We start from the raw sequence: 24,196 nt of genomic DNA on the forward strand, positions 1-24,196 counted from the left end.
GGAAATTGTTTGGCAAGAGTAAGCCCTGTTTCGAATACTTGGAGAAGGCATAAAGGCCTGATCTGCCTGTGACTGCTGCAGTTTGAGCCTTGGACTATCAGGCTCCAGGAGATATAAACAGTCCTCAACCCAAATTAAATGTGTGCCCTCCTAATTAGCATTATAAATATAGGTTTGCCTGAGCCAGAGTTGATAAAATTACAGTGTTGGGCTGGAAAAGAATCATCTGCTCTCCCATATGGATACAATAGCCATTGGTTTTGCATGCTTGGAACAAGGTCCAATCTCTTGACAGGTCAGCTTGGGGAGCTAAGGTAAATACCAAGGAAGCAGCCTAGGGCCAGGCCTAGCTGTGCTGGAACCAACTTGCTCTGTGAATGCCAAAATGGAGGGGGGTTTATTCCTGAATTCTGAGGAGAACGGTTCTTAGCAGTAAAAATATGGTGGTGGAGATTGGCTTGAATTCCACCTGTAGGGATTCACAAATATGTCTCATAAGAGGTCTGGCCTTCCTGGATTCTATGATACACATCCTGGAATTTAAATGTCTTCACAGCAGTCATTAGATAGAGTCATGTAATAACTATCTCCAGCACTTTAGAGTGGTTCCAAGGTGGTCCTCAGCAGCCATCTCACCCAACTCCCTCATTTCATAGAGCAGGGGTTCTTAACCTTTTTTGGTGTCCTGACGATCCCTTTGTCAGTTTAGTAAATCCTTCAGACCCCTTTTTAAATGTATAAAATAAATTAGACTAAAAGGAAACTAATGATATTGAAATATAGTTATAACATATGAAAAAAACCTTCAGATTCATAGACTTTACTTTATGAACTCTAAAACCGAGGTCCACTAGGGTCCCTCAGCCTGCCCTGCATCACATGGCCTGTTAATAGACATATCTAGGAATTGTAAAGTACAGGGAAGGAAAGACCTGCCTTCCTATCAGTTCATATGACCATTTGTTCTTGGGGTTTCAGTTATAATTTGAAAAAACATTTATGAAATAGCTACAGTGTGTAAGGTACTATACAACAGGCACTTGTTAATATTGTTTCGTCCCACTCTTTGGGACACCGTGAACTGTACTATCCATGTGGTTTTCTTAGCAAAGATACTGGAGTGGTTTGCCATTTCCTTCTCCAGTGGATTAAGGCAAATAGAGGCCAAGTGACTTGCCTAGGGTCACACAGAGAATAAGTATCTAAGGCCATGTTTGAACTCAGGTCTTCCTGACTCCAGGCTCAACACTATCTACTGAGTCATTTAAATGCCTCTTAGGCATAGACAATGTAAAAAAGCTCAAGCTCTAGAGCAATTTTTAGAAAAGGTCTCTTTTAGGCCGTATTAATAGAAATAGAGTATAATGCAACTATAAAAATGTCCTGTGTCTTTAGGCTATGTTAAAAGAAATGTGGTATTGCACCTTCATAGAAATGAGCCCGACTATACTGTGCTGGCTCTTTGACTGCAGATCTCTGTTCAGTTCTAGATACCACACTTTAAGAGGGACAATGACAAAATGAAATGTATTCAGAGGAGGTTAACCAGTATGTTTGAGGGGTGGTTAATAGTACGAGGGACAAAAAGGAGAGTCATGAACCTGTGTGTCCAAATATATGAAGGGCTGACATACAAAAGAAAGAATAAATGTGTACCATGTTGCTCTGAGGGCAAAACCAGAACCTACATTGATGCTACAAGAGGGCAAATTTCAGGTTAACACAAGAAGGAAAGTCCTAATAAAGAAAGCTGTCCAAAAACAGAATGGTATTCCTGGTAAAGAAACTCCCCATTTGTAATCTGAGATCAGGGGATCAGCTGTCAAAAATACCACAATGGGGTTTCTTGAATTTGGTGGTAGGTTAAACTAGGTTGTATTAAATTATAAGATTTTATGGTTTTTTAAAGCTACTGTTCTCCGAGGCAGGGGAGGCCATGAGAGGTCAGAGGCCTAGCAGGTACTACTATTCTCCTACTTGGGGAATCAGAGATATATTTGCTCTAATCCCTTCCATCTTGCTGAAAAATGTCTAGCTCCCAGCTGAAACTTGAGACCCATATAGACTCATCCATCCTTAGAGGACTTAACTTTATTTAAAAGAAACATGTCACTGTGTTGAAATTTAAGCTCAAATTAATTATAGGAAATGTAATATTTAGGCAACCTCAGTTTCAGGATTCAGCATTTCAGCTTGAAGCAGTTTCCAGTATTAAATGGGAGATTATAACTGGTCTCAACATAATAACCCTTTCTGCTTTTATAGCTGCTTTCATCTGAGGATCTCAAAGCACTCTGCAAACAATAATTAATTTTCACCTGGGAGGTAAAGAAGCCTTCCTCTGGCTCATTTGTTAGAGCAGGGTGTGACTTGTCAATGATTAGGCAGAAAACACAAGGGGGGTGGTTGCTTCTCTCACCTACTTGCCCTACAATCAGACTAAGGAGCTGCATTGCCTCTTTCTAGCACTGATCTGGCAAATATTGACCTACTTTTAAAGGGATCCTGCCCCCTATTTTATAATAGCTAAATTCAGGCACAATAGGATTTCATTGGGGGTGGAGTTTCTTTCCTAAGAAACCTTCAGACCTGCCATGAAAATAAATAGGTGATCCATTTAGAACAAGTCTGGTTAATCCCAGGTGGGGATGCCTTGGTCTTATAAGATTTCTGTTAAATCTTACTGCTTTCTTGGCTCTCACCCCCTAATCACTGTTTCTGTAGATTCACAGAGCATCTCAACCACTTCAGGATATAAGCATCTGGTACAATTTTATTCCCTACTTATTTGGCAGCCCACCTAAAGGACGAGGGGGAATTGAGAGAGGCCCATGATAAGGAATCCTGGAAATCCTATAGGCTCCCACAATTCTCCTTCAGTAAAAAGACCCAGAGTGGCCAGAATGTAACCTTTTCTCTTGTGCAAATGCTAATGAGGATGCCCCTCCACCCCCCAAGCAGAGGAGTATGAAAAGTTCTCCCCATCCATTACCATACTTACACACTTGCTTCAGTGTCTTTATCTTCTCTCTCCTTCTCTACTTTATTTTGTGGTATTTGGTCACACCAAAGTTATCATTTTGTAACCTTATTGTGGAGCTCTTTCGTAAAAGTGGGATTTGAGGTTAATCAGGGAGTGCTGCCTCGTGTGGCCCTCAAGATTAAGACTGGGGAAATGGTATAGAAGTTCTCAGTCAACAGCTTCTGCTGCTGGCTCATATATTTTCTTTGTATGATGTCATGCTTTTCATTGAAAAATCTTTTCCCTACTCCTGCCTACCCTCCACCCTCACTACCCTATTAAGGCTTAATGGCCTATCATCTTAAAAAATAAAAAAAAATCCTGTGCTAACTGAATCTCATCTAATCCTAACAGTTATCACACCACCTGAGCAGTCACACAACCTGGGTTGAAAGACATAACAGAAGAAATGAAACGATACCAAAAATCACTGATTTTTAGAACTAGAAGGGACCCTTAGATATCATCTCATCCAATCTTCTCATCTGCAAGATGAGGAAATGAAGGGGCAGAGAAGTAAAGAGGCTTTCCCCTAAGGTCACACAACAAATTAGAGGCAGAGCCTTGCAGCATTCTCCCATTCCATGTGATTCAAAATGATGGTGACCTTTGCCTTGAAACTCCTCAGAGCTAGTTCAGCATTTATGGTTCTAGAGAGAAATAATGCTTGGTTCAATATCAAAAGAATACTTCCTTCTGAGGTGGGGAAGGAGAGTCAAAGAAAAAAACTGGCCTTTTCATCACTGGAAAACACAAACAAGAAATAGGGCCATTGCTGGGGTCTAACTGCAGGTGATTTAGGAGAAAGCATGGCTAAGAAATTTCAATATGGCAGTTGGACCAAGACAGAACAAAGCTGGACATGCTTCAGAATTACAATCTGGACAGACACAAATGTATTGATATTTGCTGCCATGTAAAAATAAAACAAAACACCAAATTCCCTTGCAAACCCATTTTCACATGCATATCTATCACAAAGGGAAGAGAAAGGGATAGTACAGTGTAGTAAATTAATTTTAGTCATGTTGCCTGATTTTTCCTTCAGCTTGACCTGATTTTATTTTAAGCCTTAGGCATGGTTAATTTGTAGGGTGTGTGTGTGTTTGTGTGTGTGTGTGTGTGAAAATCTTTTCTTGAATACAAATATATCCTTTTTTATATTAAAAAATAAAATGATATCTTTAGGACTTTGAAAATGAAGGGAATATATGGAAAGAACTTTATTTTTTATAGTTTTTGTACATTGGATGAGATGTACATAAAAGAAATGAGGACAAACATCATCTAAGGTAGATTTTTTTAAAACCTAGAAACATTGACTTATACTACGTTACAAGCTCCACAGTTCTTATTATTGGTAGGAGTGTGGTTATTTGTGGGGAACTCAATAAATAAGAAATATTTCTCATTTGAATTTTGCTGAAGTCAAGCTACTTTATCAGAGGGGCTGAAGATTAATTTATATCTGCAAAGCTTAAGACCTTAAGCTCAGGACTGAAATAGAAAACCTCAAATCTGCAATTTCAGTTTACATAGAATAGGTAAAATGAAAGTTGAGATATTATCCATGGAAATAAACAGTTGCTTAATTGGGTCTGTGTGACCTCCCATTAGGGACAGAAACAGTCAGCAGCAGGGAAAGCTACTTAAGAGCTTTCTTGACAAACTCAACAAGTAACTGCACCGTGAAAAAGGACAAATATTTTCTAACATACTATGCAAGGAAATGTAACTTTAAAAAAGCACATGGTCTCTATCTGTGTAACTGAATGAATGTGAAATCACTTCACAACTAGATTTCATTTGAGATGAATGCCTAATCCTGGAAATGTCCATTGGGTTATGAAATGTTCTCCAAAATGGTTGAATGTTTTCTGATAGTTCGAACCTATAAGGTAATACTAAAACTCATCAGAACCATTTTATTCTCAAATTTCACCAAACGTCCAAACAAAAAGCACAACTATTTTCTTAAAAACCTGGAAACTCTAATACTTTTTGAAACAGTAACGTATACCAGCAAATCAAAATATCTAGTACTTAAGCAGAAAATCTCCCATCTGTAACTAGTCCATTTTGCTTTTATATTTAGTAAATTGAGTTTAGAATCAGAATTTGATTTGCTTTTGCTCAGGCACACTTCTTTTCACCTAATGTTGCAGTTTCTTACCTGTTACAAAGAGCACATGTAATTCAAAATTCGACACCTATTCATGGGGCTAAAACAAGACAGAAAACAGCCAATACTGCTGGCTCATTTTCTCTAAAAATCATAGGAAACTTATACAGTGCAGGCATGAAAGCCAAAAACATGGATTGCTATTAAAAGAGGGTCCAAAGAGATCAATGCATAGGATAATAATTGCTCGCTGTCAAATGTTAAAACCACTAAATTTTTGTCTTGTTAAATGATCTGATGGCCCTTTCTTTTTTAGTTAAATGGGGATAAATAATAAAAAACAATTTACAACTAAAAGATGCTAGGGTTTTGCAGCTGCTGAATGTCTTCTGGGGAGATTAGATTCTATAATGAGGAGATATAACCATCATTTTATAAAAGCTGTTGCTGTCTTGGGAAAAACACCACTGAATACGATTAGAAAATGCCTTTCTTTCCATGAACCTATTACAGTTGAGAGCTGATTGCTTGGCATATGCTTAATGATATCTTCATAGGTAGAAAACAATCATTTTTTACAGTGGGTTTTGACAATGTATTAAGCTCAACTTGGTTCTTTGGATTCTGTAATTTAAATGGTTAGAAAAACACATAGAGTAACACTTGCAAAAATTTAGGGGAAACACCCTAGCAATCTCAGAATCCACATATTCCTTAACAAGAATTCTTTCCTGAGTAATTTAAATATCAGCCTCTTAATGAAAAGTATAAACACAATGCAACAGAGAGGCATTTTTGAATATAGAAGCAACAATTTTTTAGAATAATGTAGACACAAGTGAAAAGGGCTAATGTGCCTATCTTCTCTGTACCCTTTTACCAAGTGGCAGAATAATGTAGGTTTAATCAGGGTACATGTACTGGCCATCAGTCTGAAGCTTAAAGTCCTAAGCTTTACAAATATAAATTAATCTTCAGTCTTGCAATAAAGTGCTTTGACTTCAGCTAAATTCAAATAAGAAAGACTTAGGAGCAGACCTGTTGGGAGTGGGGAGAGGGCTGTTACTCTTGAATAATCAAATCACCCCCTTGCTTCCATTATTCGAGGAATGTATTTTCAACCTTTTATTTTTGTTTCATGGGTCCTTTTAGTAGTCTGTCTGGTAAAGACTATCACTTTCAAAGAACAAGGTTTTTAAATGCACAAAATACATAGAATCATGAAGGAAATAAGTTATCTAAAAATAGTTCAATGTATGTATGTATGTATGTATGTATGTATCTATCTATCTATCTCATGGACCCCCCCCCCCCCAGGTTAAAAATCCCTGGCTCAAAGTATAGGAGAGGGATGATGGCGGACAGAATGGAATTTTTTTTAATTTTTCTATATGAGCTGCCTGCCCCAATCCAATGGCAAATGGGAAGCACATTTTTGCTGCCATTATGGTGGCACAAGTGAATCTTGAACCATAGGATGTTCACAGATAAAAGCAAGAAAGCCCTACACTTTGGGATTTGTTTTTATCCATTCGCAATCAAAATTCTGCCTTCAAGTTCTCATATCCACTTAGACCTAAAGATAGACTGTGGAGCTTCTCAAGGCAATGTCTTATTTCTGGAATCCACTGTCACAAAATAGATAAAGCCAATAAATAAAACAGACCATATTTTGAATCAACTTTCACCATTCATTCGTTCATTCAACAAATATTTATCAAGTTCTTGGCTATAGAAAGATACCCTGATTGTCCCACGAAAAAGCTGTTATTAAAAACTATTTTCATAAACTTCTAGCAAAGAAAATAAAGCTGGAGCGGAGACATACAACATTTGTTCCTTGAAATCTTGTAAAAAAAAAAAATCAATGACTATGCACGCTTGCATTAACACAGTGGCTTATCTTTCAAAATACATGCCACATAGTAGGAATCAGAATTAGGCAGTGAGCAGACAAGCCGAAATCAAATTGGCTCTAGGAATTCTCTCCTGCCCCAAACAAGAAGACAATCAATCTGATAAACAACCTCTGGTAAAGCTTTGACTTACTCCAATCAACATAATTTCCAAGTTGAGAAATGAAAACTTCCAAGGGGACTGAAACATTTTACCATAAATGGGTTTTGAGCTTTTGCTGCTTACAGCAGGTAGTATAGAAAGGATCTCCTGGGATTAGTGCAACAATTAGTGATTCATACACCCTGAGTTGCAAGTAGGTGGGAAAGATCACACCTTCGTGAATGAACATGAGAAAATTCAGAGCTGAAATTATTTAGCATTTTTTTTTTTTTTTTGCCAAGCCACATCAACATTACCTATACCACACAAGTCCCTTAATCTGGCGTTCCAGAATTATTATTAACTCTTTGCAATCTAACCGAAAACAGCAACCCTTTGAGACAGATTCCCAGCAATCTGCTAAGAGAATCGGGTTTCACTTCTGTAGTTACAAATGAAAAGAGAGCGCCAGGATTTAGGATCCTGGCTTTTGCATATATCATGCCCCAGGTGCTTCTTGCCAGAATACTTCAAAACCCAGTATCAAAGTCTTACCCTCATCTCCGGTGTATTCGGGATCAGTCCCCCTGGAGCTGCCTAACAGTTTTGTCAGTTTCACATTCTGCACTCCACCAGAGCCAGAAAGCTGTAGCAGTTGGTTCCTCTGGTTAAACTTCAGTAGGAGGGGAGGAAGAGCTTTTCTGACTATATACCAAGTTCTAAATACTGGGAGGGGCTCCAGTCTTTGGAAGCTCTGCCTCCACCCAGCCTGGGGCTAAAACACTGCACCCAATATCAAGCTACTAACCTAAGCACCAGGGAAGTGGCTAATCCTCCCTTGCTTAAATCAGTTTTGCTTTTAAATGGCACCCACTCCAAATCAATGGGTCACCTTTGTATAATGCCATCCTCTGTGTGTTCGACCCTTCCCCATAAATCAAAGAATTATAGAAAAATGTGCAGGTTGGGTATTAGACGTTCTCTGAGGCCTCTTATATTTCTAAATCCTATGATCCTGACTTTGGATAGATAAAAGAAGATTTGGAGCTGGAAAGGATCTTAGCCTACTAGTCCAGCTCCTTCATTTTACAGATAAGAAAACTGAGGTCCAGAGAGGAAAAAGGACTTGCCATCAAGATAACGAAGCTGGTAGATAAGTGGAAATGCTGTTACCAAGGTGAACCTAGATTTCCCCAAATCATTTGACACTGGGTTTCTCCATGATCCGTGGAGCACAGTGCCCTGGTAGGTCCTTAAATAAATGTTGGTTGGTTGATTCAACAAGATGGCTAGATTATGTTAGATGAAGTTAAGTGGACTTGAAACTGGCTAAATGGTTAGGCCCAAACAGTAGAAAATGAACGTTTCATGACAACTTGGAGGAAGCAATCGAGTGGAGGTCCTCAGGATTTTGTCCTTGGTCCTGTGTGCGTTAACCATTTTCTCAGTGACTCGGATGAAAAGCTGGGTGGCATGCTTATTAAATTTTACAGATAATATGATCAGAAATAGCTAACAAACTAGATAACAGGATTTAAAGAAAAATCTCAGCAGGTTAGAAAAACAGGATAGAGTTAATAAGATGGAACTTAGTAGAGATAGATTCAGAGTTCTAAAGAAGATAGGAATGAAGAAGGTGAAGACGGGTGGAAGCAGGTGAATCAGATAAAGGACACAGAAGAAATCAGTGCAGGAGGAAGAGCAATTTTGAAAGCATGGAGGGATAAATTTTCAAGTTATCTGAAAGATTTTGAAAATCATGTAAAATGTCACCAGAAAAAGGCAACCGAGAGGACAGACATCAATAACTACTGACCCACAGGCCTACTTTCCTATTCCTAGAAAATCTTTATGAGTATATTCTACCAACATATCAATAGCATCCGTGGTGAAAATATGAAAAGGGAACAGTTAGGTTTTTATCGTTTGCAATACCCGATCACATCTTCCTAGTCATAGAATATCAAAGGAGCATTGGGTTCAATAGCGCTCTTTTGAGGGAAAAGTTCTCCTGATGCTATAGAGTTTCCTCAGTGGGATCAATGATCACTCAAAAGAGATTAGCCTAGTAAAATTCATAGAAGAGAACAAATGAATAAAGAATGCACACTGTCCAGATCGTGGCATGCAGTTAGATGGGCAGTCTAGTAGGTTAGTCGAGCGATGCATATGTGCCTGCCACAAGCATTACACATGGACAATGAGTTGAGTCCAGAATTAAGCTGAAGAGAATCAATTGGGTTGAATCTGGAAATTGCACAAAGCTTTTAATGATCCAGACCTTCTCCCTGATGTAATAAATCAACTTTTTAAACACTAATATTTTTCCATTACTGCTGCATGACTAAAAATTGTGGAACACAACAATCACTAAGGAATCAAAATAATAATTGACTCAAGGTCAGCTGAGAGACATGCACTGGACATAAATAGGCCATAGCATATTACTAATGATGACTTGCACATTAAATGGTGGAAAGAATATTAACCAGGAAACAAATGATTAGAAAAAGAATGTGGGACATTCATGGAATGAGAACAAGGAATAACTGATGGGTATTCTAAATGTTGCCTTGTTCCCATGGAAGGTCAAAAGACTTATGGATCCCTCCTGCAATCTGACGTAGCCAATGGATCCTTCCTCAGAAAAAAAAAGTTTTAAAATCTATAAAATAAAATACAAAGGATTGAAAAAACACAATTACTATTGAAATACAATCATGAAAATACCAAACAAAAACAAGCTCACAGCTACCAAATTAAGAGCCCTTGAGGAAGGCCTTCAACACACTCTATGGATTACTTATGGCAGGACATGGGCCAGAGTCACACTGGATGAGATGTAATCTGTACTATCAAAGAAAGAACCTACACAAATTATATCATGAATCCAGAGATATACTAGAATGTAAGGTTAAAATATTACCAAAAAAAAAAAGGACTTCATCAATCAAAGGTAAGGGAAGATAGCTAGACAGCCAAGCTTTGTCTGAAAAAAATATGGAAGTTTTAGGGGACTGTAAGCTCAGAATGAAAAAAAAAAAACTGTGACAGGGCAGCTAAAAAAGGTAACGCAATAATTTGTTTTGTTTGGATTTGTTCAGTTGTTTCAGTTGTGTTCAACTCTTCGTGACTGAATTTAGAATTTTCTTGGCAAAGATACTGGAGTATTTCGTCATTTCTTTCTCCTGTTCATTTTATAGATGAGGAACTGAGGCAAACTGGGTTAAATGATTTGCCCAAGATCATGCAGCTACTAAGTGTCTGAAGTTAAATTTGAACTCAGGGCCTCCTAACTCCCAGGCCAGCTCTGTATGCACTGTACCACCTACCTGATCCTTAATTTTATTATTATTAATTATTAAGAATATTAGTATCAATTGTTAGAAGCATTAAGAAAAGCATAGGGTACAGAACTAGGGAATTAATTGTTCCACTGTTATTTGCCCTGGATTATATCTGTAGTTTTGTGTTCCATTCTCCATCCTTGTATTTTATTTTATCAATTTTAAAACTTTTTCTTCTGAGAAAGGATCCATTGGCTACATCAGATTGCAGGAGGGATCCATCATGTGTTACATTCTCATCCAGAGTAGTGCAAGCAGAATGATGAAGGCCCTGGAGGAACCACTGAAGGAATTAGGAACATTTAATTAAAAAAAAAAAGGCAACTTGGAATGAGTCTTCAAGTATCTTGTGAGGAATCCCGTTGAAGGGTGAGAGGGCTTGCTCAGTTTGTCTCCACAGGGCAGAATTCAGACAATGGGAGGTCATACAGAGGTTGCTTTAGATTTTAGTGTTACAACAAAATAAACTCCCGAACAAATAAACTTCCTGATAATTAGAGATGCCCTCAAATTTAATGAGTTGTCTCAGGTGATAGTGGGTTTACCTACAACGAACATTTAAAAGTGGAGATTCAATGCTCACTAGCCCAGTAAGTCTCCTAAAAGAATTTCTAGCTCAGTTGTGGCCAATGCTAAATGGCTAACTCCAGTATTCCACGATGCTGCAAACCAGCATAGCCTTGTTTCAAATCTCAGTCCTATTGAGTTAGATCTGTTCCTTTTGCCACTATACCACTCTCTATAAAAAATTACTTGCTATAATTTAAAAGTGGGGGAATTGAATTCCTTCATAACAATAATATTAACAGTGCATGATGGGAAAGATAATTTAAAAATAAGTCCTTAACATGTTTTCTTTAACAAAATTCACTAATGGAATAAAAAAAAAATTGGATGATTATTATGCTCGCAAGTGTCCCTAGAGGACAGGACTCCAGCTAAGGAGCAATCCAGAAGGGACTAGACCAATTCTCTAGGTAGGGGGAGGTTTGATACTTGAGGGAATAGGCCGTCACAGAACTGTAGTGTGGTTTGGAGGGAGGGGTGAGTAAACACACAGCTATACCTCTTTCCACTTCTCCACTACCTTCGACAAGGTAAAGAATTTCACCACAAAGTCCTGTGAGATTTCATGTTCCATTGTTCTTCTCTATAGGAGGGGTGTGTGTTGTATGGGAGGGGTGAGAACAACTGGAGCTGAAGATGGCCCCAGGGAGGGAACCAGAGGGACCTTCTTCATCTACAAAATGTGTCCTGATGAGTCTTGATCATGTGGTCTCAATGTGAATATGCCGACATAATCATTTGTCAATCAAATAGACTAGACATTTCTAAGCATTGAGGTGTGTGTGTGTGCACACGCGTGTGTGTACACATACGGTCATATATGTGAATACCCCTTTTTTGGTAGCAACTTTTTATAGCTTCATCTGTTTTCAGTCTTCTAGATGATTCTTGGCACCATATAAATAACACCTGAGCATTCTAAAAACAATCCCCATGTTTTGTAGACAGTCTACAGATGAAGGCTGCCTCACAGCCCATATGTTCCACTGACCACAGCTTAAGAATCTAGCTTTCCTGCTGACCTAATACTCTCCCATTTGAGCAAATTTATAAATCAAATTCCTTTCTTCTCATGACTTGTATATGTATGTAAATGAAGGCAAGCTTTAAATTATTGGTGCCTGAGCTAACAAGTCTGCAAGTTAATGTGTGGGGGGAGGTAGGGTAACAGTATTTCAAATGAAATTGTTTCAGGGTGGCATCTGGCTCCCTGAGGACTAAGTTCTAAAGTAAAGGTTTAGACACTTTTCTCTGAAAGCCAAGGGCTGTCTTCACTAACAAGTGGCCCAAGAGTAGTTTTTCCCTTACCTGGAACAGTATGGTGTAATGGAAAGAACATTTCCTGTAGAAATCAGAGAACTAAGGTTCAAATCCTTCTTCTGTTGCTCACTTAATACGTGACCTTGGCTAGCTCCCTTAATCTCCTTAAGCTTCAGTTTTCTCATTTGTAAAATGAGATATCAGACTCCAGGGCCACTCAGAATCCTTTCTACTCTGGGTCCGTGATCCTTTCCCTGACAAGGCCAACCCATGTAGCAACACTCTCCCAATCCAGGTGCAAGCCTGCCTGGGAAAACTCATCCAATTTTGCAGCCTGCCTGTATTTAACCCTATGTTTTACCCTCCAGACTAAAAACCAAAACAAAACAAGCAAAAAAAAAAAAAAACCCATGCCACTCTTCTTCAAAGGTAGAAAGGCTCATGGAGAACATTTCTTTTTTCAGAATACTAGGGAAATATCTGAAATTCCATCCAGAGGAATGGACCAAGCATGGCTCATTTTTATTTATGGTGTCACTGGAAAATCTTATACACTGTTGTAGTTGTGGAAGCCCTTGAGCTGAAAAAGTGAACCCACCTCTGGACCCAACACAGGACCTGCTATTGGGCACTGACTTTGAGGCTGGGAAGAACTTTCAATGGTTTCTGACTCTCTCTGACTCCACTTGGGGTTTTTGTGGCAAAGATACTGGAGTGGTTTTCCATTTCCTTTCCTAGCTCATTTTACAGATGAAGGAATTGAGGCAAAAAGGGTTAAGTGACTTGCCCAGGGTCAGCCAGGTAGTAAGTGTCTGAGGTCAGATTTGAACTCAGGTCTTCCTGACTCTAGGCCTGGCACTCTATCTACTGTGTTACCTAGCTCAAGTTCAAGACAAAGGGACTGGAAGGAAAGGAGCCACCAGAATAGAACAATTTTAACCCCTACCCACCCACCCAATTTTGTATGTTTACCTGAAAAATATGATCCCTATCTCTCCCCCCCCCATAACTTCCATAGCCGACTAATCTTTTTGAAGGCCAAGTCAATTTCATTTGGGTCTTTGTGTTACCATCTTCTGGGCAGACAGTGTCTGGTACATAATAGGTGTTTAATAAATGTTCATTCAATGAAAAAATGAGTGATATAGCTAAAAGAAAATGAACTAGACATATTTGACCTCAGACAAGTTAGCGAAATTCTGTATGTTTCAGTTTTCTATATAAAGGGGGGATGATAACTGTTTTACCCACCTTACAGACAGCCAGGTGGCACAGTGGATAGGGTGCTGGGCCTGGAGGCCAGAAGACCTGAGTTTAAATCAGAACTCAGACAGTTATGAATTAGCTGACCCTGAGCAAATCACTTAGCTCAGTTTGCCTCAGTTTCCTCAGCCATAAAATGAACTGGAAAAAGAAATGGCGAATAACTCCAATAACTTCACCAAGAAAACCTCAAACGGGGTCCTGAAGAGTCCGACACGACTGAAACCACTGAACAACAACAAAGAGTTAACATGATAGTAAAAGGAGATAATGCATGTAAAAACACTTTGATAAAGGTTAAAAGCACTATGTCTTAGACCAGAGTAGGGTAATACATCATTCTGAGGTGCAATGTTAATGAGGGTGATTAAAAAGGGATCTATGAAGTTATAGTGTCTGCACAGGAGCTATTTTTCATGCAGCCATGTTAAATGAAAAAGAAATACTACTCCTGGTCCATTCATAGAATGGACTAATGATCTGTAAAATTTCTCTTGAACAAAAAAAAAAAAAAGGAAAGAAAGAAAAAACAATGGGAACGTGGCTTTGAGGCTTTCTGCTTGAGAAAAATCAGCCTCAAAAATTTTCCAACTGTTCTTTCTATGCAGACCTTTAAATTAAAAATGGATTTTTACTTAATTTGAGAACAAGATGGAAAACAGGACCAAAAGTTTGCTCCTAAAAGGATACACCTCAAACCAAGTGTTACTTGGCAATCCATTCATCCTCTGGTCCAAACATAGCTACTTCTAAAGAAAATCATTGTAGGACAGCGGTCTACAGATGGTTAACTATACCCGCTACTGAGATGGGGGCAACAGACAGTGTATTACAAGAGTTAACAGCAAAAAAAAAAAAAATTAATAAAGAAGATCGAAGCTGTTTCTTTGAAAGAAAATACAAAGAAAAAAGAATTCTATGAAGGGAAATGAGGTTTTTAGGTGTTTTCCTACCCAGTACCCCAGAACTGATTGAAAATGACATATGCACAAAAAAGACAAACCCAGGAACAAAAACCTGGGGTGAGCTAATGCAGGTAATGTTCCAATATGCCAGGATAGAGTAATGAAACATGGGAGCAAGTGGCTCTCTTATGCACATGGTTTTGCTTGAAATCTATTGTTGAATATAGAATGGCTGCCAAATAATTTACTATATTTCAGTTTAAAATGCCAGTTGAAAGCAGGTGCAGAGTTTTCCCCCTTTCCAATCTGAAAGCCATTTACAAACACATCTCTGAGAGATTCAGAGCCAAAGTGACCAGAGTGGGACTGAAATATGCCGCGCAGGAATCTGAGCTTTGTTTACACAATTAGAAGACCCTCACATGTATATCCCCATAAATGACAAGGTTCCAGCAGCAAATTAACGGGAACAATTTTCCCATCTCAGGAGCTGTCAAGATGGGCCCTGTTGGCCAATTTATCTTACTCTAGCACATCTCTGGTGCTTGTCAATCAATATGGGAAACATTTGGTGCTGATTGCCATTTTTCTATCCACTTTCTTTTGCCTCTTGTACCAGGCAATTTACTGCAAGTCAATCAAGGTCGAAGCCGACCTTGTTTAAATAAAACACTGTTGAGTTCTTTTCACACCAACAATTTCAAAAGACAGGATGAGCTGTATCTTTTACATTTACATTTATACTACTTTTTCAGTTTCTCCCCAAATGCCAGGCTCAAGTTATAAGTCATAACTAAAGCCACCTGGAGACTTAGACAACTCAGACCAGCCAGTTGAACAGGAATGAATATGGTTAATATGCATCTCTTCTGTCAAAAATTCAATCAGTCAACAGAGATGTCTAGCAGGGAAAGGGTGGCTCAAAGCTGATGATTACTCTTCCCATCATTCCTCAGCCCTAATTCGAAGCAGGGTAACACAAAACAGACAGTAGGTCCCAAACCATCTGAACTTCATAACCCAAGGAAATGGTTCAAAGGCTGTTTCTCTCCACCTCTGGAATTCAGTCCAAGAGGTGACATTCCATTTCTGGACAATACCTCATTCCCTGTTGCTGTTAAGAGTCAAGTGCTCAAAGCTTTATCATCCTCTTTTTTTATTATGATGATTACACACAGAAATAAAGGGAAGCAGCTCAGCCACCTCAAGGTCTCTGGGAGGTAACACTCCCACTGGCTGCAGGGGAGAAGAATCTAAGAGAATGAGGAAGGTGGAGAGGGGGAGGAGGAAGAGGAAAAAGAAGAGAGACACAGGTGAGCAGAGAGACAGAGAAAGAGAAATAAAGAGGTACAGAGAGAATTTCCCCAGGTGAGTCCCTCATTGGTTAGTTAGTGGGAAAGAATTTTGCCTGTTAAAGAAGATGCAGTGTGATGTCCTGAATGAATCAAGAAGAGCTAGGGTGGAGTTCCATCTCTGGCCCTTATGGTCTGTCCACTTAACCACTCTATACCTAGTTTTCCTTAGCCATAAAATGAAGGTGGTGAACTCAATGGCCCCCAAGGTCTCTTCCAACATCAAATCTATGATCCTTTGCTCCTAAAAAATAAAAACCTTTCAAAATTTTGCTACACTTTTCAAATTCCTTTAACAAACATTTGGGAGCCTGCTATGAACAAGGCCTTAGCCTAAGTGGTTTTCAAGTTGTGATTTTTCCAATAGCTGAGGGAGAAACATTTTTAAAAGCTTTCAATGTTGTTGACTTCTGAAATTCCCATTGCAAGAAAAGGACGGGCATGTTGCCTTCCTTGTAATTGCAGAGGTTTAGTATGTTGGAGCTAGAAGGAACCTTAGGGGTAATCTAACCCAATTACTGTGTGACCCTGAGCAAATCACTTAACCTTTGTTTGCCTCAGTTTCCTCATCTGTAAAATGGGGATAAGAATAACGCCTTCCTCCTAGGGTTGTCAGGATCAAAGGCGATCATAATTGTAAAGTGCTTAGCATCGTGCCTGGCTCAGGCACTGTATAGAAATGTTAGTTCTTATTATTGACAAAGAAGTAAAATGACTACAGAGCTCAAGGGACTTTACCTAAGTCACACAGTCAGTTAGTAGGAAAGACGGGACTAGAATTCAGCTGTTCTGACTGCCAGGTCAGTGCTCTTTCCTCTACACCATGCTGCTGTCTCTGTGTCATATTAGCATAGTTACATGTTTTTTTTTGGTTAGCTTCTGGCCATATTTTCAGACATCAGATGGGACCACTAGCTGACTCAGCAGGAGTTACCAGGCTCAGTCCAGTGCCTAATTTTTATTAGAAATTCTCTGGTTTTATTTACATTATGGGCAGATTACCATTTTCCTTTAGGAGATAAAAAAGACATATTAAGAGATTAGAAATAGTGGGAGCTTGAAACACGGTTACTAACCACCTAAGGACCTCGAGGGCTGCCATAGGAGAAGTGGCCAAAAAGGCATCAATGCTTCTTTTGGTTGTATTATTTGTAAACTAAAAGCTATCTGTTCCTCACTTTTACAGTATGTCTCGCTGGCTACATTGTCTTTGCTTTCTCAAATGACTTAGGATTTTCCTGCAAGGAAAAGTGATGCACCAAGGCCTCTCTTAACATTAAGAGCCACTGGCATAATTACCAATCAAATGGAGAGTTGGGTAGTCTTGACAGATCCCTAGGCAGACGTGGTTTTCAACACAATCTGACATTCTGATAGACTGAACATCCTTTTCTGACATTAATTCATTTGTGATCTTTACTGCTAGACTTAGTATCTTATCTTGTGGTAGTCCTTAATGGTGCGTGGTATATTTTATTGATGTTCCTTTTATTCCAGTGTCTTTTCTTTCTCTTGATTATATCTGTTGTTTCCCTCTGTCTCCTTCAAAATGTTATTCTCTTGTGAGACCAGGCACTGTTTGGAAGCTTAATGAGGCTCCTGCATTGTTGGCTGATGTATCTGTTTCTCAGTTAATTTGGGGGAGGAGAATAAAGATGGGGAGTGCAAAGGTGCTCCAGGAACCACTTTGTTTACATTTAATCTATTTTCATTTCACAGGAATTTACTACAGAATGGCACCTAGTTATAGCTGCACAGTATGTGTGATGTTATTTCCATGACTAAATCGCAAGGGTCCTTCATTAATTGTTCCCTGCAAGTCTTCCTTTCTCTCTTAGACACATACCAGTCTCAGAAAATAAATATCACCATTATAGCCCCATGTCACAGTGTATGGTATGTCAAACACCTCTGGTGCCTTGGGATAAAATTTAGGGCTCAACCCTCCCCTTTTCACCACTGTTCCTCCAGGCTGGATCTTTCTTTCTACATTATCAGACTTTCAGTTTCAAATAGTTTCCTACAGCTACTCCCAGCGCTTTCGTTGGGAAAAGTGGATTTGCCAGATGTGCTAGAAATAACAATGATGTGTGTATTAACTAGATATTCATACTTCTTCCCCATGTTTAGAAAAATGCTCTCTTCATCTACAAAATATGGAGATGTTCCTCCTGTAGAGAAGAACTTTTTAAAAATGTCTTTTTTGAAACTAGGAAATCTGTTCTTTGGTATTGACATCAAAGACCTTAATGGTAAAGAACCTTGAGGATCTTGCCCCATAAGGTTCAGTTCCAGGAATTAAGGATAGTTAGTTTGGAAAGGAAAAGCCCTGTAATATTTGTCTTCAAGCACATGGATAGTTGTTTTGTAGAAGATTGAATGGATTTGTTCTCTTTGGTCCCAGAGTACAGACTAGGCATAACGAGTGGATGTTCCAGACACATAAATTTGGCTTAATTAAACAACAGCAACATAATACCCCCATCAAAATCCCTTCCTAATAATTATTGAAAAATGGAAAAGGAAGCTTTGGGAGGTGGAAAGTGGTATTCAAGCAAAGCCCAACTAACCTCTAGCCACTTGTGTCTTGTTTGTTTATTTATTTGAGGATTTTCAGGGATTTGTAGGGACCCTTTGTAGGGATTCTTTAAGGAGAGGTTGCACTAAACACCCAAGTCTTAAAATTTTAAAATCTGTGATTCTGTGATCCTCATTGTTAACAGGAATTAGACAGATATATGTAGAAGAGAACAGAACCGAAATTCAATGAAAAATTTCAGTCTTTTTTTCCTTATTTGTTTGTTTTGGTTTTTTAAGTAGTATGAAGCATTCCTAATTCTTCCCCTTAAATCAGGATCTTGGCTTCTTTGGAAGCTCCTTATGTTTCTTTTCTAATAGCTACAATGCCTCAGTTTTCAATGCTAACAAATGTTTTATGACAGGTTCACCGATTTACTGTTCTGCACCCTTTTTAATTATAGATGTATGAAAAGAATTTCACAGAGGAAAACAATAAATCACCAGTGAAATTATTTGTTAGTTGAGTGCTCTGAATAAACAGTTGGCTTGGGGCAAAGATTCATCTGACATCTTTTGGTTGTTCCCACAGTTTCCCATTCAATTTCCACACAGGACAAACAAGGCATACAGCAGTTAATTGGGAATGCAGATGAGGCCTGGGAAGATGCAGGAGATAGAGAAAGGTGGCACAGTACACACCCTGAACACACACGCATGGAGACCCAAAGAAGGTTATGAAATTGTCCTATTCAAAATATCAGTCACATATTTCACAAGTTTTCTACTATGTCGAAGGGTCAGGAATTCTTTCTTATTTGCTTAAAAACTATCCCCACATTTTCCTTCAATCTGTCACTCCAGTTACATGTTTCTCTCTCCGAACGCACAAAGAACAAGTGAAAAGATGATCAGAGCCCTGGCCTAAGTAAAAGAAGCTGGTTTGAAACACTTTGTACATAAACAATCATCTGAGACAAAGGCCAGGAGGAAATAATGGGTCCCTATCATTTCTTTTAATTTTAAAATGACAGTTCTCTATAAACAGTAAATCCACATGCTGAGGTGAGGGGGTAAGGAAGGGGTGGGAGAGAAATAATAGGGCAGTTTTAATCTGAAAAGGTAAAAAGTGTGTCAGGAAAGAGTACTATAGGTTGCTATTTTTATAACAAATGCCTTGTTCTTCGAAGTCACAACTCTGATGTTAAGCAGCAGTTTACTGTGAGGAACTGAGAGGATCCCCACATTCAATGTACTGGGGAAGTCGGTGAGAAACAGGAACTTGTTTAAAGGCATTTATATAAATAGTCCCAATAGTTTTCCAGCCAGAAAACAATGGTTTAGTTTCAAACTTTCCCCTACCACAGACAGCTAATCTCTTAAATAGCCTACCTGGTATATTTGCCTAAAAGATCTTAAATGGAGCCTGGCACTTCCGGTTTGAATCCAGGTTAGAATCTGACAGTCACCTGATTCAGAAACTCAGGTTTACAATAACAGGGCATTTTTGTGGCTTCTGTTGTGTCATTAAATCTCAGCTACCAGGTCAATATATTGATCAGCCATGGCTTTATGTTGTGACACTAAAAACCAGTGGAGAGAGAATTGTTCATGATTTAGTATTTCAAACTCACGGCTAGAGCCTGCCACTATCTACTAGAGAATTTCCCGTTCATTTCAAAACTAATAAATGTGGAAGCAATTTTGAGACTTCATAGACGCTCCCTAAAATGACAGCTAACACACTGGTGTTGGAAGGAGAGCACAGCCAGTGGCCAGGATGGAGTATGGACAGTTCAAGGGCTGGAGTGAGGCCTTTAAGGCATGAGTTCTTAATGATTCCAATGTCCCGGTGGATTGCAATGCCAAGTGAGAGACCAGAAATTCCTCGATGCCTACTACAAATGTGTAGCCATGAGAAGGGAGAAGAAAAAAAATGCATTGCCTTCCAGGTATCCCTGGAAGTAGCCAAATGGGAACACATTCCTCTTTCCCTCCTCTTCTCTCCCCCACTGGCATCTTTATGCCTCTTGATAGAGAAGTCTCCAGAGAGGCAAAGGCAGGAAGAATTAAAAATCACAAATGCAATGTTCCATCCCTCCCTCCTCACATTTCACTTAATAAGATGCATGAAATCCTATGGGAAACAGATTAGATAAAAACAAGTTCTTAGATTCTTTTCAGTAATTTCAGCTGATTGTGGTACACTGAATAAGTAAAAAAAAAAACATGGTGGCTGGGGGTATCTGAAATTGTGTTCTTCTCTATTTCTAGTGAGATTGCTTTGAAACAAAAATAGGGACCTCAATAAGAAAAGTGGGGATGGGGTGATAACCCCACTGCTAAATGGGTCTTTAAAGAGATATAATTTTAGTTCTATTAATGGAATGATAGATCCAAAGTCCACCAAGTCCTTCCTGGGGCGAAACCTGGCTCTTTTTCGAAACTTGACATTTTCAAGTGTTCTTGGATGATTAGCAACCTTGGTTTTGTAAGGGAGGGGGCTGGCCTTAAACACTTCAGTGAATAGGTCTGTTTGTTAACTCCAACAGACAATTATGAAGGGCAATTAAAAATTCAAATTATGTTAATAGGCCAGAGAAAAATGACTGTTTGCAGAAATCAGTGGCAATTACCAGACATAATGGTTCCCAATTAGGCTGGAGGGTATTTTCAGTCATTCATAATTCACTATCTTAAATGTATCATAAAAAAGTAATTGTCACTTGTTAATAAAACTTACTTAAAAACAATGTAGCTATCTTGTGGGAAAAAGTAACGCTTTTTGACATTTCCCTCTCTTTTGCCCCTCTCCCCAAATACATACACATGCGTATTTCTCCAAGGAAATTCTAGTGCTGATACCTTTAGTAAATAAATGTGAAAACATACATACACATTCACATTTTCTCACTGGTTCTTTTGCGTTTATTTTCTCCCTAGGTTTCTGGTCTCTTTTATTCTTTTCTCTTATGTAGCTTCCATTACCCCTAGGAATAGTCAGCATTCATGCATGTCTTTACAATTCTATTCTTAGGCAATACAGTTTGGTGTAGAAATTGCATTGTACATGTGATGCAGGCACTCTGTCCAGGTTCAACCCTTATTTCTAGTGTTTTGGGGGGAACAAAAAGAGAAAAAAGCAAGTGAGAAAAATAATATAAAACCAATAAGGGACCAAAGAAGTGACTATATTTTTTTCTCAAGAACTCAGTTGACCTTGTTTCTTTCATCTATGATAATGGAGCAGGGATCTGGAATTTTCTATTTCCCTGAAAAATCAGTGAAGAGGGAGGGTGAAGCTTCTGCATGTCCACACCCATGGTCCTAAGTACAAAAAGCCTCAAAAGAAGTCTCCAAAGGCCTTAAGCAAAAATGAATGTGTTTCTCAGACCCAGAGCCATATAATGGCATAAACTGTTAACATTTCAGGTTTAGCTTCATTTCCAGAACCTTTTGAATTGTACAAGGAGGTCATGTGGCTTCTTCACCCCATCTTTTATTCTCCCTTTCCTCTTCATCAGGTACCCAAAATTGCTGACCGGGGAAACTCAGTATTTCAAAATGGCATTCGATAGATGTCAAAATTCCTTTACACAGACAAATATTGGCAACTGCTCATGGCTTCCACTTCATGTATATTTTAAAAGAGGCTACAACTTAGTTATCTACTGTACCCTCTCTTCCTCATTATTAGTAAGGCATACTATATGCTGCTGATAATAGGCTGTGAAGAATCGAGTCACTTTATCTACAAATAATGATGACAACTGAAAATTATATAGGTTTTAAGGCTTGCAGAGCACTATAAACTATTTCATTTAAACCTCACAGTTAATAGCAATAGGTGACATTTTAATCACAAAGTTTGCTTTACACATCTCATTTGATCTTCACAATATTCTTGTGATGTAGGTGCTAGTATTATGATGCTCATTTTACAAATCAGTGAAATGAGGTCATATGACTAGCCCAGGAATATACAGCTAGTAAGTTCCTGTGGCAAGATCTGAGTTCAGGTCTTCCTGATGCCAGGACTAGCTCTCTATCTCTTATACTAAACCACCTCCCAAGTAACATCACAATTTTATAGAAGAAGAAAGGTGAAGCTGGTCAAAAAACTGATACCTCTATGAGGTGGGCTTTGAACCCAGGTGGCCTTTACTCTTAGTATAGGACTCTGTCTACCACAAGGCTCTATGTAATCATTTTTTACTACGATTTACATGAGATGGAATCTTGCTCCAAAATCTTCCCTACACCAGGACCATGTTTTGTTTTTGGGTTTTTTTTGCCACATATTTTTGAGAAAGAAAGCTCTCACCACTGGAAGAAAAACATATCTATTACTAGTTTATACACTTTTTGGATTTACAAATAATCTATTGTTCACATATTTTTGAGAATGAAAATTTTCACCACTGGAAGAAAAACACCTATCTAATACTAGTTTACACACTTTGGGGATTTGCAAATACTTTATTGTGCATTTAATTTGCTTTCTTTTCCAAAAGTATCATGTTATACCCCTTTATAAATGTGAATGAACATTGCCGTTTGAAAATTTCATCTCAGCTGTTGACATGACTGGAGAAAACACCACCAGATCTAATCAGAAACTTTAAGTCTGAATACTGGCTCTTTCATTTTATGACATATGTGATCTTGGTAAGTCCTTTGACTTCTCTGGGCCTCAGTTTCCTTATTTGATGAGGGAAGCAGATGAAGATGAACTCTAATATTCCTTCCAGCAGGCGATACAGAATCAGAGATGGGAATCACTGTATTACACAAGTTCATGTATGTATGTATGCATGCACATGTCATACACATAGCACACACATGCCATATACATCCCACCACCCCAGCCACAAAGGAAATGTTGCATACTGTAGCAAAAGTCATTTATCACCATCCTACCCCCACCTCCAGGCTACAGGAGCTGTTCAGTACCTTTATTGCTTTGACCTCATTAAAAACATGTAAGCTATGCACTGATGTAAATCTATGTCTCTAAATACTTTCCTCTTTAATTTTTTAATAGCTCACATATGAAGGGAAAGGTTAAAGCCAATTAAAAGAGATACAAATACCATTATTATCACCCTGACAAACTGTTACTTATTGGATTTCGTTGTTTCACTTGAGAAAGCTATTATTTTTGTTCCTGAATGAATTAGTAATTACACTGTTTATTGACTTGTCTCTCTATGAGTGGCTAGATTTTTGTCCATTCTCCTTTTTAACTGAAATCATTCCTATATACATAAAAATTATAGAAAACTTGAAGTTCAAGTGAAAACAATTATTTTGCAGCTGTATATGGAAATCTACATATGGACAGAGCAGTCATTTTAACTGTGTTCCAGGAAAGAGAGAGCTTCTCAGTTCATTCTTATGCAGTAAATACTTGTTTTTTTCTATCCCATTAAGGCTATTATATGATACTGACAGATGCTTAAAAGCATTTAGCGCTGAAAGAACTGTTAGGAAAATTGCTTCAAAAGGATTGACAAATGATGATCTTTTAGTCCACAAGGTTCTTATTTCCTAGACCGAATGGATGCCCTCCCCCTCAAAAAAAAAGTCATTAGAGTAAGAACTAGCTATTATTTTTTTGACAACAACTCACTTTTTTGGTATATTCTTCAAAAGTTGCTTTATTATTTATTAAAAGGCTAAATCCGTGTAAAATACGTTGCTGTATAATTATTTTAACCATGAACATCTCTTTTCCCTTCCCTTTATTTTTCCTTCTATCATCTTTCTATCTCTCCCATTTTTCTTTTCCCACCCATCCTGCCCCCAACTGTTTCTGTCTCTCTTCCTGCATATGACACACC

The 24,196-nt window shown here is 38.5% G+C and overlaps 1 protein-coding gene across 6 annotated transcripts in view; it reads right to left on the minus strand.

The window, feature by feature from the left end:
- Positions 1–7,855, minus strand: part of TENM2 (teneurin transmembrane protein 2) — a 417,254-nt gene extending 409,399 nt beyond the window's left edge. For all 6 annotated transcript variants that reach the window (XM_069102413.1, XM_069102414.1, XM_069102411.1 and 3 more), the window contains exon 1: positions 7,698–7,855. The gene's annotated coding sequence lies outside the window, so the exon portion shown is untranslated. The remainder of the gene's footprint in view (positions 1–7,697) is intronic.
- Positions 7,856–24,196: the final 16,341 nt, after the last annotated feature.

The sequence above is a fragment of the Petaurus breviceps genome, unplaced genomic scaffold (assembly GCF_028583685.1).
Source record: "Petaurus breviceps papuanus isolate PSGF00001 unplaced genomic scaffold, PetGlider_PUasm1.0 551, whole genome shotgun sequence".
Classification (NCBI taxonomy): domain Eukaryota; kingdom Metazoa; phylum Chordata; class Mammalia; order Diprotodontia; family Petauridae; genus Petaurus; species Petaurus breviceps.